We start from the raw sequence: 14,437 nt of genomic DNA, 5'->3' as shown, positions 1-14,437 counted from the left end.
CAGTGTAGGATGGTTGTCTCTTGAAGTGAGTGGAGAATCTAGAAAACTCTAGAAAAGATTTAGACTCATAGAGCCCAAGAAATTGCCCAATGATTGAGAACAAAGAAGAACAGATTTTGGCGAAGAGCGATGGAGATGATGGTGCGGCAAGAACAGCGGTGAATGCGTTGTGTGATAGATTGCATTGATGATTTGATTGTGTGATGTCTTGCGGAGTTGGGATGAGAGCCGAGTGAATGTGGTTTCAAACCAGACGTGCGTGGTCCAAACATTTTGTTTTGTTTTGGTTATCGGGCTCAAGAGTAACCTAAAATTCTGGGCTCTATATTTATGGTGTAGAGAACACGGATTAGTTGTAATTGTCTGACCATTGGTTTGTTGGGAAGTCGTGAACCGCTTTCGATAACCCGCCTGAGACAAGGAACTTTGTGTGAGTGGACTTGTTAAAATCGTGTGGATTACATCGATTTGAGTGACCAGCGCAGGTTGAGGGTCACGGTGCGTGGATGTTCTTAAGTGATTGAATTCTATTGATCTTTTAGAAAGGCAGACAATTACTTGTTTCGATGATTGCGAGAGCGAATGTGTAAAGCAAGATTGTGAAGGAGGGGGAGCCTCTGCGAGGAGGAAAAGGGTGACATCAGAGTGTGCCGTGCTGCAATAGGTCAGTTGGTGTATCACTGCATTGGGATTGGTTGGTGATCATCAGGAAAGTTGAAGAGAGTCCGTTGAGAAAATTGTTTTAATCATGCGATGCTTTAAGGTACAAATATGAATTGAAATGTATGATTCAAACGGCCAATCCGGATCTTGTGTTCCTAACAGAAACTTGGGCTAACTCTGCATTGGAGCCAGACTGGAATGTAGCTGTACCATCTGGCTATGTTGTCTCACATGCAGATAGGATAGGGACAAAGGGGGGGGGGTAGCTATTATTCATCGCTCCCATTTTAAGGTTAGGACCCAGCCAGCATTGCCACTGGAGGCGGAGGCGATGACATTTAGCATTAAAGCTAACAACTCTGAACTATTTCCAGGGCTACTTATTTATAGGCCTCCAGGGACAAGGGCTTCTTTCATTAGCGCACTGCAGACCTTTCTGGAAACCTGCCACAATACCCCCAACTTTACGGTATAAGGGGATTTTAACTTCCATTTGGAAGCGAACAATGACTCTGACACTGCTAAGCTGCACGAAAATCTTGCAGGCCATGGGCTGAGACAGATTGTAGCTGAACCAACCCATATAGCTGGTCACACGCTGGACGGTATATACACCAACAACAAACACATTGAAATAGTTAGCTTATTGCCTGTATTTTGGTTTAACCATAGGGCGGTCCACTTTAATTTAACAATCCCTATAGTATGGAGTCCTACATTTGTTGCCATGTAATGTGCTGGGTAACATTAGGTGGGGCTTCCTCACCCACTCAAGTCACCACTAACCTGTCTCCCCTACATAGGTCACGTAATACCTGATTGACTGACTGACTGATATTTTATAAAGTGCACTATTGCCGAGGCATCTCAGCGCTGAGGAAGGTGAGCACCGAAGCCTATGCTGATATATATCGGGCTAAGAAAAGAACCACGTCTTTATTGATTTTCTGAAAAAAGAACTCTGTTAGATTGCAGTCTGATCTGGGTGGGGAGGGAGTTTCACAGTTTGGCCGCTTTGTAGGAGAACAGTTTTCCTCCCCATCTGGCTCTTTTTATCCTAGGGACCAGGATCAGTCCAGTATTGGCTGACCTAAGGCAAAGTTGTGGCTAGTACTGTGGAAAAAGATGCTGAATATCCACAGCTACTCCTTCATACAGGTCTTTATGTACAAGACAGAGAGCCTTAAAATCCACTCTCTGCCGCACCGGAAGCCAATGAAGCTGTTTGATGCTGGCAGACATTGGGTAATGTTTGGGGAGATCAAATAATACACGAGCAGGCGCATTCTGCAGTGATTGGAGTTTGGAAATCTGACCTTTATCTGCTCCCGGATTGAAGGCGTTTCAGTAGTCGACTCTGGAAAGAACCAGGGATCCAACTACCGCTTTCTTTAGGGTAAGTGGGATGAATGGCAGGATCTTGCACAGAACTTTCAGCGTGAAAAAGCAAGCGGAAGATACTTGATTAATTTGTTGAGCGAGTTTTCGATCTCTTATCAAACATAAATCCAAGGTTCCTAGCCTTGGTCACGGGGATAGGACAGTTCCTGGCCTCTGGAGGCCACCAAATTTGTCTCCATACAGAAGGCTTCTGACCAAATTCAATTACCTCAGTCTTTTCAGTGTTGAGCTTTAAAAAAATTGAGTTCATCCATGACATCACTGCATTTAGACAATTATGGAACCTGAAAGCTGTGTTGTCCACACTTTGCATGACTGATACCACCAGCTGGGTGTCATCTGCATACGACACCAGCACAAGAGAGTGGTCTTTATTTAGTCTTGCCAGCGGTGTGACATATAAATTAAACAGTGTCTGGGACAAGGCAGAGCCCTGAGGAACTCCACATGGGAAGCAGAGGTTACCTGACTTAAGGCCATCCCAATGAATCAGCTTTTCCCTAGATGCCAAAAAGGATATTAATAAGGTTAGAGCCTTTTCTCTGATACCTACTGCTTTCAGCTACCGTGACAGAACCGCATGGTTTACAGTATCAAATGCCGTGGACAGGTCAAGCAGGATGAGAACGGTTCCCTTCCCTCCATCCATCACTTTGTGGATCTCTTCTGTAGCCATGATCAAGGTTGACTTAGGAGAGTTCAGAGATCTCGGAAAATTGGCATAGGATTACTGAGAAGGAAGGAGATTTGGCTTTTCCACGTTATGGGTCATTTCGACTAGAGGTATTGTATTAGTTGAGAGGAGTGATGTCTTTATTACGTCCTCCATCCAGACCAACACAGTTTGAGGCACTAGATGCTTGAATGTGAGCAGCTCAGGCAAAGAACAGGGAACCATGTCAAGGAAGAATGAGGAAGGCAATGAAGCATATCAGGATGCATGATAGGATGCACAGTTGAAGAGGTGGAGAGTAGACCCCATCGAGGAAGAGAGGTTGTACCCACTGTTGGTAAAGGAAGGAGTCACTAGGAATAGGAATGAGATGGAGATGATGGGGGTGATACTGGTGACAGCTTGTTAGACAGATTATTAGCAGAGCGTCCTCCACCATCTAATCCACATTCAAAAGAAGGAAGACGACAATTGGCAAATCCGGGTATGGAAAGAATGGTAATACAACAGATAGGCTATAGTGCAGGAGCATTGAGGAAGATTTGAACAGGCGCAGAAGGGACAGGGATATCAGTAATTGGAGGTGTAGAGTCAAGTAGTATTAACACTGCCATAAAGTCTATCTGACCGTTCCTTCCAGGTGCACGCCCCTCCGTACTCATCCAGCAGGCTCCCCCTTGAATGTGGGGTGCCTCAGGGGTCTGCGCTCAGCCCCACATTGTTTAATGTGTACGTCCGCCCCCTGGCCGTGATGGCCTGGGAACGTAAGATACAACTAATATCATATGCGGACGATACACAACTTATTTTTAATTTCTCCAATAACAATGTGATTGATCAAATGAAGTTCCAAGAAGACATGCTGGCCATATCTAGGTGGCTATCCAACAACCGTCTTCAATTAAACTCCTCCAAAACAGAGGTACTTCTGATTGGCAATGGCACGCATACTTGGGACGAGCATTGGTGGCCTCCTGCGCTGGGATCAGCTCCCATACCTAAGGAGTTAGTTAAAAATCTGGGAGTGATGCTTGACAACTCGCTCAATATGGAATCCCATGCCAAAAAAGTGGCGGGCATCTGCTACGGGCGTCTGCGCTCTCTCAGACCCATTTTGAGCTTTTTCAAGCCCCCTACCCGTCAACTCATAGTCCAGGCATCAGTCCTTTCTCATCTGGACAATTGCAACTCCCTTATGTTAGGCTCCAACACGGCCACAATAAACAGGATGCAAAGAGCACAAAATGCCGCTGCCCGTGTCTTGTTTGCTCTACCCAAAACCTGCCACACTTCCCCCTTTCTCCGGCGACTACATTGGTTGCCTATAAAGCAACTCATTCAATTCAAAACACTCTGTCTCACTCACAAAATCTTGTACAGCGCTGGCCCCCAAACTCTTCAAGGACTAAGCTCCTTCTATATTCCTATGCGCGCACTCCGCTCAGCGGACCTTTCTCTAGCACGTACCATTAAGATTCGGAGGAGCAGAGCCGGCGGCCGCTCCTTCAGGTACCTGCCCCCTAAGCTTTGGAACTCCATCCCCCTAAAAGCTCGAGCCACTTCAAATCATCTGCTATTTCGTAAACTTATAAAAACTTGGCTGTTTGCGTCCATCTAACACACCCTCTGTCGCATTAGTTTAAGGTATGTCCGCAAGCGCTGGGACGCCCCGTTGCTGGGGTAGCCATGCGCTATACAAAATTCCATAACATAACATTAACATTGCCGGAAGCCCTTATGGTGCCGGTCACAATCAGACCTGTAGTTTCGCTATATGATCTGAGTTCAGGAGAAAACGTGAGTCAGGATTGGGAGAAAGGGTCAATCCAGGAGAAAATTTGATAACAAATGGCAATAGTCCATTTTTGGTCCCTGTAGAAGATAGTACCCCATTGCCAGCAACCTCAGACCCTACAAGGGTGCGTGTTGGGTCTAGTACAATACAATCAGTGTCCCTAGCAAACTCAAATTCAGATCTGGGAATGGGGGAAGCTCCAGTTAGAGGGCCCATGGTAAGGATATCAGAGGTAGGTACAGATCAGGGAGTTTTGGGAAAACAGCATGTCTTGCAGACCACAGCTTCGGATTCACTGACACAACATCGATGTAAAAAATATAGATGTTAAAAATATTGAGTAAACAAGCATTTGCAATGCAATAGGTCTCGCATTAGAAAGGTTTGAGCTATTGGTATTGTAATTGACACTTTTTTTATTTAAGTTTTGTTCTTGAAAATAGCTAAATTAATAGTTTTGTCATTTACAATACCAATAGTTATAACTTTTGCAAATGTGACACCTATAGCATTTGTAATGCAATATGTGTTGTATTTATGTGACTTACATGTATTAGTATTACAATACTCAATTGCAAACGCCAGGTTCTCCTTTGGTACCACATTTCCGTGAACAGTGTAAGGCTATGTCAGCATTTTTGTTTTTCCTATGCTAGGGCTATAAATAGCACAGTTAGCTGGAGATCACTTTACACTCTTTCACCTAGAAAAGTGATCTTAGCATACATTTATAGAAACCTGAAACTTAAAATGCATGGCCGGCGAATGGCTTTGTCCCAGCACGAGTTTAACAATAACCCCTGGCTACAAATCAGTAATTCCAGATGCATAGTGGGAAGGGTTGTGTTATTTGCATAAGAGAAACAAAGTACCTCCAACTCAGCATTTCATCCAGCTGCAGACACACACTAGCTAAAATATTACTCGATGGTTTTAATGCAGCGCTCGCTTTGAAGTTGTGGACTTAGAGTTTGGTGGAGGGAAGGTCAGCTCACATTGAAAATGTGTACCGGAAAAAAACGGCAAGGTAGTTCATTCAGTCCCAATATCTTCCAATACTCTGCAGAGGCCCGTTGTACACGATTCCACACACAATACGTATTCTGATATTTAAATGCTTGGTAGAATGGATTATGTCACATGCATATCTGGCACGGAGCCACCTGACCTTCATCGTTGTCAGTCCACACAAAGCCTAACATTTGCAATGAGCCTCACCTGCCCCTGAGGTGTGACATATTCATCATCACCGCTCTAATGCACGTCAATGTCCCCACTAAATGCAGCACGTTAGAATCAAGGGCTGAGTCGTCATTTTAGAAAGCTTGCCTAAATAAACGTCTTAAATGAAAAACGATCTGAATTTTAAAGAGTGAATCCCTTTAAAAAATAAAGAAAGCGATAAAAGGATCCACTTTGCACGCTTCCGACTGGATGTGCATTAAAGCTCGAACCAAAATGAGATAGAAGGTAACTCAGAGTTGAAAGAAAACAGAGTCAAGAACGATTGCATATTCCATTTAGAGAATAAACTAAGTGCTCAGTACAATATCACTCCCTGCTCTTTTATGTCGAATAGCATCCAAATGTTTTCCATGGCAGACAGGAAGTCAGGCAACCTGTGTTGGGACGGGGGCGGGGCCACAAACAGGAAGCAGACTGGAGCCTACCCCTGCGCTCCTGTTTGTCAAGCCAGCCGGAAGATTTGCCTGTGAGCTAGCGGGCTCCCGTGCTCGTGGAGAGCCCCGCCTGCTGCCGAGGGAGAGAGGGACACGCCGAAAGAGCCCGGTGAGTGGGGCGGGAGAAGTGTGCGTGTGTGTGTGTGTGTGTGTGCACGCGTGTCTGTGTTTGTGCGAGTGTGTCTGTGTATGCGTGTTTGTGTGTGTGTGGGTGTAATAATAATGGGAAAGCCTTTTCACATAATATTAATGAGTAAGCCTTTTACAAGACCTGGCTGCTTAAAGACAAATTAAGATCACTACACTTGCTGTAAATAACTAAAAAAGCATCTTGCAAACTTCCCCCATTGGGTGAATCTAAAGCGTAAGCATTTCATTTCTAATTGAGCGCGTTAACCGAAAGCGAAAGCACGCCCACACAGCAAGCAGCCAGCAGCAAAAGCGCGCTCACAAGGACAAATTTGAGACACAAAATGCACGTGGCCGACTCGTGTCTCACATTCCCAGAAGTCGGCAACATTAGTTGTCGAGCTTGGACGCATGCTTCACATGCTTTTCCAGCTCGACCTAAAAATATAGACAACAAAAATATCGACTCCTATACTTAAACAGGTAAGTACAAAAATATCAACTAAAAAATATTGGTGTACAAAATATAGATATATAAAATATCGACAAATATAAATATAAAATAAAATAATATATTAAATACAATACTAACAAAATAAAATACATTTAATATACATTTTAATAAAACATAACAAATAAACGTAATAAAAAAGAAACACACAAACAATAATTTATACATATATTTACTTCAAAACAATGAATAAACTATTATTTTTAATTTATGTTAAACATATAAAATAATATAATAAATAAAAATATATATTAATGAGTTAAAATATAAAACAACTAAAATCTATAATAAATTAAAACACTAAACTATTAAAAAAATATTTAAACTTACATTTCACAATACAATCAGTGCAACAGTAGGGAAAGAGTTGGATAGCAAAGGGGTCAAAATAACTATTCCCATTCCAGTAATTGCAAAAGTAGGGTAAGTGTTGGCTAGCGGAGGAATTACATTTACTATTCCAACTCCAGTGAGTGCAACTGTAGGGAAAGTGGTGGATAGCGGAGGGTTATAAATGACTATTCTCACTCCACTGAGTACAACAGCAGCGAAAGTGCTGGATAGCTGCGGGTTAAAAATTACTACTCCCACTACAGTGAATGCAACCGCAAGGAAAGTGTTGGTTAGCGAAGTGGTAAGAATTACTATTCCAACTCCAGTGAGTACAACAGTAGGGAAAGTGTTGGATAGGGGAGGGGGAAAATGTACTATTCCCACTCCAGTGACAGCAACAATAGGAAAAGTGTTGGATAGCAGAGGTAAAAATTACTATTCTCACTCCAAAAAGTGCAACAGTAGGAAAAGTGCTGGATGGCGGCAGGGTAAAAATGATTATTCCCATTCGCTGAATGCAACAGTAGGATAAGTGTTGGATAGCGAGGGGTAAACATTTTTATTCCCACTCCAGTGAGTGCAACAGTAGGGAAAGTGTTGGATAGCAGTGGGGTAAAACTTACTATTCCAACTCCAGAGAGTGCAACAGTATGGAAAGTGCTGGATAGCGGAGGGGAAAACACCACTATTCCCACTCCAGTGAGTACAACAGTAGGGAAAGTGCTGGGTAGCTGAGGGGTGTAAATTACTATTCCCACTCCACTGAATGCAACAGTAGGATAAGTGTTGTATAGCGGAGGAGTACAAACTTTTATTCCCACTCCGGTAAGTGAAGCAGTAGGGAAAGTGTTAGATAGGAGTGGGGTAAAAAATCCTATTCCAAATCCAGTGAGTGCAACAGTATGGAAAGTGCTGGATAGCAGAGGGGTAAAAATTAGTATTCTCACTCCAGTGAATGCAACAGTAGGGAAAGTGCTGGATAGCTAAGGGGTATAAATGACTATTCCCACTCCAGTGAGTGCAACAGTAAGGAAAGTGTTGGATAGTGAAGCAGCAAACATTACTATTCCAATTCCAGTGAGTGCAACAGTAGGGAAAGTGTTGGATAAGGGAGGGGTTAAATTTACTATTCAAACTCCAGTGAGAGCAACAGTAGAGAAAGTGTTGGATAGTGGAGGGGCAAAAATTACTATTCCCACTCCAAAGAGTGTAATAGTAGGGAAAGTGTTAGATAGCGGCGGGGTAGAAAATTACTATTCCCACTCCACTGAATGCAACAGTAGGATACTTTTTTGATAGCAGAAGGGTAAACATTTTTATTCCTAGTCCGGTGAGTGCAACAGTAGGGAAAGTGTTGGATAGCAGTGCGGTAAAAATAACTATTCCCACTCCAAAGAGTGCAACAGTAGGAAAAATGTTGGATAGCGGCAGGGAAAATTACTATTACCACTCCACTGAATGCAACAGTAGGGTAAGTATTGGATAGCGGAGGGGTAAAAATTACTACTCCCACTCCAGTTAGTGCAACAGTAGGGAAAGTTTTGGATAGTGGAGAGGTCAAAATTACTATTCCCACTCCAGTGAGTGCAACATTAAGGAAAGTGTTGGATATTGAAGAAACAAAAATTACTTTGCACACTCAAACAGTTAAAAAAAAAATATATATATATATATATATTTTTTTTTTTAAAAATCATAACAATAAACAATATTTAAAAAATCAAATCTATTAAAAATATAACAAGAACACATATTTTAATATTAATTACATATAACAAAAACCTACAAATAATATAAAAAATAAAATAAGTACATTCATAAAAAAGAATTCTTTAAACTAGAAAATATTTATAAACAAAAAAAATTATTAAAACATAAATGTATTTATTGTATTTCCTACCCTACAACACCACACTGATAACAAAACACTTCAACATTTTTAATCACATTTCCGTAATTAACATAATGAATAAACAATTAAAAATAATAATATTAAAACAAAACTAATCAACATTAATTGACTACACACACTTGAACACGACGCCGCCATCTTGGGAAGGCTGGTTCCTTCCTTACCGGGGGTTAGCGCGCTAGCGCTTGTTACCGCCACTCGCCTACATAAGGTGAGCTTAGACCCGGGGTCAGCCTGGAGAAGGTGACCACCGCGTTGCAGAAGCGCCTAGAGCGATACTTTGATTAGCGCTGTGCTGTGGATCGCGCTGCACATTTTAAAAAACCTGTTCTGTATATTTTTTGTCTTAAGTTGCATTCTGCCCTGATTTTAACCCGCTATTGTCGCGACCCCCCCTGGCGCCTTACCGCATATAATTACAAATTCCAGCACCGCTGCTTAGCGGGTCCGGGCTCCTGGGTTCCTGCATCACGTGGTTCTCGACGTGACGACGCCGCCATCTTGGGAAGGCTGGTTCCTTCCTTACCGGGGGTTAGCGCGCTAGCGCTTGTTACCGCCACTCGCCTACATAATGCTCGCTTGTAGCGTAGCGGTCTAGCGTAGCGGTCACGCCTTCGCTACTCCGGAGTCTCGCCAGAGTCCTGCCCGTCTGCGCCCGTCAGCGCTAAGGCAGGGCTAGGGCAGGGGACTCTGGCCCACTCGCGATGATATCTGCTGAGAATCTCCGTCTACTGCGTCGTCAGGTACGAGTCTGCCGTCATGGCACACTGGATCCTCTCAGTGGGCCGTTTCAGTGCCCCTCCTGTTCTTTTAAATTACCTTTACCTCTGCCTATTAAGGGTCTTCAATCTAGGCCTGCAGTGGACAGCAAACTGGATACTGCTGTAGTCTCTTCCACCCAATCTTCTCTTAAAATCTTTCATTTAAATGTCAGATCATTGTCCTGCCATCCTCTAGAAGTCTTTACCTTGATAACTGACGAGGCCCCGGATATCTTTTTCTTCACGGAAACTTGGCTGCATGATCAGTCTATGGCGGTCATGAATTTAGCCTTGCCTGTGGGTTACACTATGCACTCCCTTCCCCGTAATGCTAGAGGTGGAGGTATAGCAGTTGCGGTGAAATCATGTTACCCCTGCATTTGGAAACCCATCACCCTGCCAGGATGTGAGAGTGCCCTTTTCAACATCTCTGTGAATCCCCACTTTACGTTTACGGGACTCCTAATTTACAGGCCCCCTGGTCCTGATGGCGCTTTTCGCCAAAGCCTCCCGGAGGTGATCTCCTCCCTAGTTTTGAAAACTGCTAATTTTACAATCCTAGGTGACCTCAACCTCCATATGGACGCTCCACTCTCCAACTCGGTACATAGCGTGTTGGCTGATCTTGAAGCGCTTCAAATGACTCAAATTGTACAACTACCGACCCATACAGGTGGCCACATATTAGACCCCGTCCTGACGAATCTTGTGACTAATATTTTAATGCTGCCTCCTAGACCTATGGCATGGACCGATCACCATTTGATCGAGATCCGTATCGTTACTACTCTACCTCCCCCGAAAAACCACATCCCAGCCAGTTTCAGACGCCCCTGGAGAAATTTGAATTTAGAGCATTTCCACCAGCTATTGATGAAACACCATCCTTCACCTCCTACTGAAGTCTCCTGGGGCTATGATACTTTCTGCGAATGGCTCAATCAGTCCCTAGATATGCTCATTCCGGCCAAGTGGAGTAAGACCAGATCGAGTCCTTCTAGCCCTTGGTACGATGAATCCCTCAAAGCCCTTAAAGTCTCCTGTAAAAAAGCAGAACGCGCATGGTGTAAAACGTATGATACTGACGTCAAGGCGGCCTATAGGGCCTGCACTAGAGTGTATCATCGGGCCATATGTGCAGCTAGGGCTGCTTTTTACGCTCAGGAGATTAAGAATAGCACAAATCCCTCTAAGGTCATCTTCAGGGTGTGTAAGGACCTCACAAGCAAGAGGACGGACATTGCTACTACTGAGCCCTCCATGGCACACTGCGAGGATTTAGCCTCGTTTTTTGTTGAAAAGGTGGAGGCCATCTATAGATCATTTTCTCAGCTTCCCATCAGGGAGGAAATGTCTACATCTTTGGCTCTCAAACCATTGCTAACTATCCCTAGTCCGACCCGGGATGAGTTTTTAGCTTTGACAACAAAAGTTAAATCCGGTTCTCCGGATGATCCCATGCGACCCACTCAGTTCCGGGAACTTGCTGAATGTTGTTATCCTGCCCTACACGATCTCATCAATCTGTCCTTTAGTTCGGGCAGTGTTCCCAAGGCCTGGAAACAGGCGATGGTCATTCCGATCCTTAAAAAACCTGCCCTCGATCCAACTAAGCCAGAACACTATCGGCCCATTTCCCTTCTTCCTTGGCCAGCCAAGCTAGCGGAAGCACATGCTAACCGTATTCTATCTGCTCACCTGCAAGAAATGAATCTACTGGATATTTCCCAGAACGGATTCCGTGCAGGTCATAGCACCGAAACTGCTCTTTTGGCTGTGGTGGAACATATTAGGAAGATGTTGGATCAGGGTCAGACGGCGGCACTGATCCTTTTGGATCTAAGTGCCGCCTTTGATACGGTGTCCCATCACATTTTATTACATCGTCTGATGGAGGCTGGAGTTGGAGAGATGGCACTTGAGTGGTTCCGCTCTTTTCTTGAGGATCGAGGTTTCAAAGTGTCTACACCTCCTTTTGTCTCTGCTTCACGTCCCATTCTTCAGGGCGTTCCCCAAGGTTCGGCTCTTAGCCCCACTTTATTTAATTTATATGTTCAGCCTCTGGCGGAGGTAGCCCATAGTTTTGGTCTTTCCTTAGTGTCATACGCCGATGACACGCAGCTGGCGGTGGCGCTAAATGGCGACTCTAACATGGACGCCCCCACCTTCCAGTCAGCGTTAAAAGCTGTTTCTGGCTGGATGGCGAACAACCGACTTCAACTTAATGCCTCTAAGACCGAGGTCATTATTTTTGGTAAGGAAAGTGGCCTATGGGGAGATCAATGGTGGCCTATTGATCTTGGCCCTACACCCACCCCCGTGAGTGAAGTTAGAAACCTCGGGGTGTGGTTTGATGACAAGCTTTCATTTACCTCCCACACTAAACGCATGGCTGGCGTATGTTTAGGTACTTTGCAATGTCTGAGACCCATCTTTAAATTTTTCGATGCTGAGACAAGACAGATTATGGTCCAGGCTCTGGTTCTTACCAGACTGGACTATGCCAACTCTCTGTTCTTGGGCTTAAATCAGGCCGAACTGTCCCGTCTTCAGAGGGTCCAGAATGCGGCGGCTAGGATGCTTGTCGGCCTCCCGAAATTTGTCTCAGCTCGCCAAACTATCCGGAATCTCCATTGGCTACCGATTGAGCAAAGAGTTAAGTTTAAAGCCCTCTGCTTAACTTTTAAAATTCTTAAACTAGCCTCCCCCCCCTATTCTTTCACAGACTATTATGCACTATGTCCCTGCTAGAGCTCTTCGCTCTGCTGGATTGAACCTCGCCACGGTGCCCCGTTTTAAACGAGCTAGAATGGGTGGACGCTCGTTCTCAGTGTTGGCGGCTGCCCTCTGGAACTCTCTACCAGCTCCACTCCGTTCAAACCCAGACCTGTTTCTTTTTAGGAAGGCCTTGAAGACCTTCCTTTTTTCCACAGTTTAGTCTGTCTTCTTGCCTTCGCCTTCTCATATGTGTTGTGCTATTCAGTTCTCCAAGCGCCGGGACGCCTCTTAGCTGCGGCATCCGTGCGCTATACAAAAAATAAATAACTTAACATATTACCCACAACACACTCCAAAATGCAATTATAAAATAATAAAACACAATTAAAACGTATTTTTTATTAAAAACTATTACTATTAACAACTAATAATTAAATAATTAAAATGTATGTAATACGCACCCTTTACCCCTTTAAAAGTAAAACAACACAAAAAAATAAACAATTACCAAAAGTAATTATCAAATAATTAACATTAATTAACAACTATATATTAATTAATTAAACACAAATTACCTCCCACCCTTTACTCCTATAAACACCACAACACACACCTAAAATTATTTACATAATTACCATAATTAATTACCAATTCTTTAATTAAAATTAATTAACAACCAATTATTAATTAATAAATTATAAATAATTTACTTCCCACCCTTTACACCTATTAGCACCACAACACACACCAAAAATTAATTACACAATTACCATAATTAATGACCAATTAATTAAAATTATTAACAGCCAATTATTAATTAATAAATTAACGAATAAATTACTTCCCACCCTTTACACCAATAAACACCACAGCACACAATTAAAATTTATTACACAACTACCACAATTACCAATTAATGAATTAGCAACCAATTATTTATTCATAAACTGAAAATAAATTAAGTTCTACCCTTTACACCTATAAACACCACAACACACACCTAAAATTGATTACATGATGGCCATAATTAATTGCCAATTAATTAATTAAAATTAATTAACAACCAATTAATGATTAATAATAAATTACTTTGCACATTTAACACTATAACATCTCAATTAAACAAATATTAATAAATAAGAAATAATCAATGAATTTAATGTAATTAAATTATTTCCCACCCTATTCCCTTATAAACCAACAACCTGCTAAGGAACTAAAAATGTCAAATTCTAATTAAAAAAAAAATGCATAGCTACTGCAAATCTAACACATTATTAAAAATACAAACAATTCTTATACAAAAAACATACATCACATACATACAAAATATATACTAAAATACATAGCATTAATTTAAAAAAACAATATTTTTAACAAATATATCTGTGTAAACAATAATAAACATTCCGATATTTTTAAAATCGATATTACTTACCTTAAGTTGATTTTTTTGACCGCGATATTCTTGCTGTAGATATTTCTGAACCACGATATTAATGACTCGATATTTGTGCTACTCATAAAGCATTATGGGATGAGATTAGCAGTGGGTAGAATAATTTTGATATTGGATACTATAATATTCACTGCCCACTACTAATCTTGACCCACAATGCTTAGCAGGTCCTTTGGTTGGGATTGTATTTTTGCCCATAATAACTGTGCTTGGGGTCGTCCTAAGAGGATGGGACCATCACTGAAACGTTCAGCAAGATGTGCTCTTTGTTTCCAAGGCATCTGCTTGGTTCTCTCCCTAGGTTAGGGAGGATTTCAAAATCATCACATCTCTCACTGCTTGCTAAGCTATCACTTTCATTTTTGTGAAATGACTATATGCATTTTAGCATGTAAGGACAGAG

Source organism: Lissotriton vulgaris, chromosome 12, assembly GCF_964263255.1.
Source record: "Lissotriton vulgaris chromosome 12, aLisVul1.2, whole genome shotgun sequence".
In the NCBI taxonomy this organism is placed as follows: Eukaryota; Metazoa; Chordata; class Amphibia; order Caudata; family Salamandridae; genus Lissotriton; species Lissotriton vulgaris.
The sequence above is the reverse complement of the archived record's forward strand: the minus strand, read 5'-3'. Positions refer to the sequence as shown.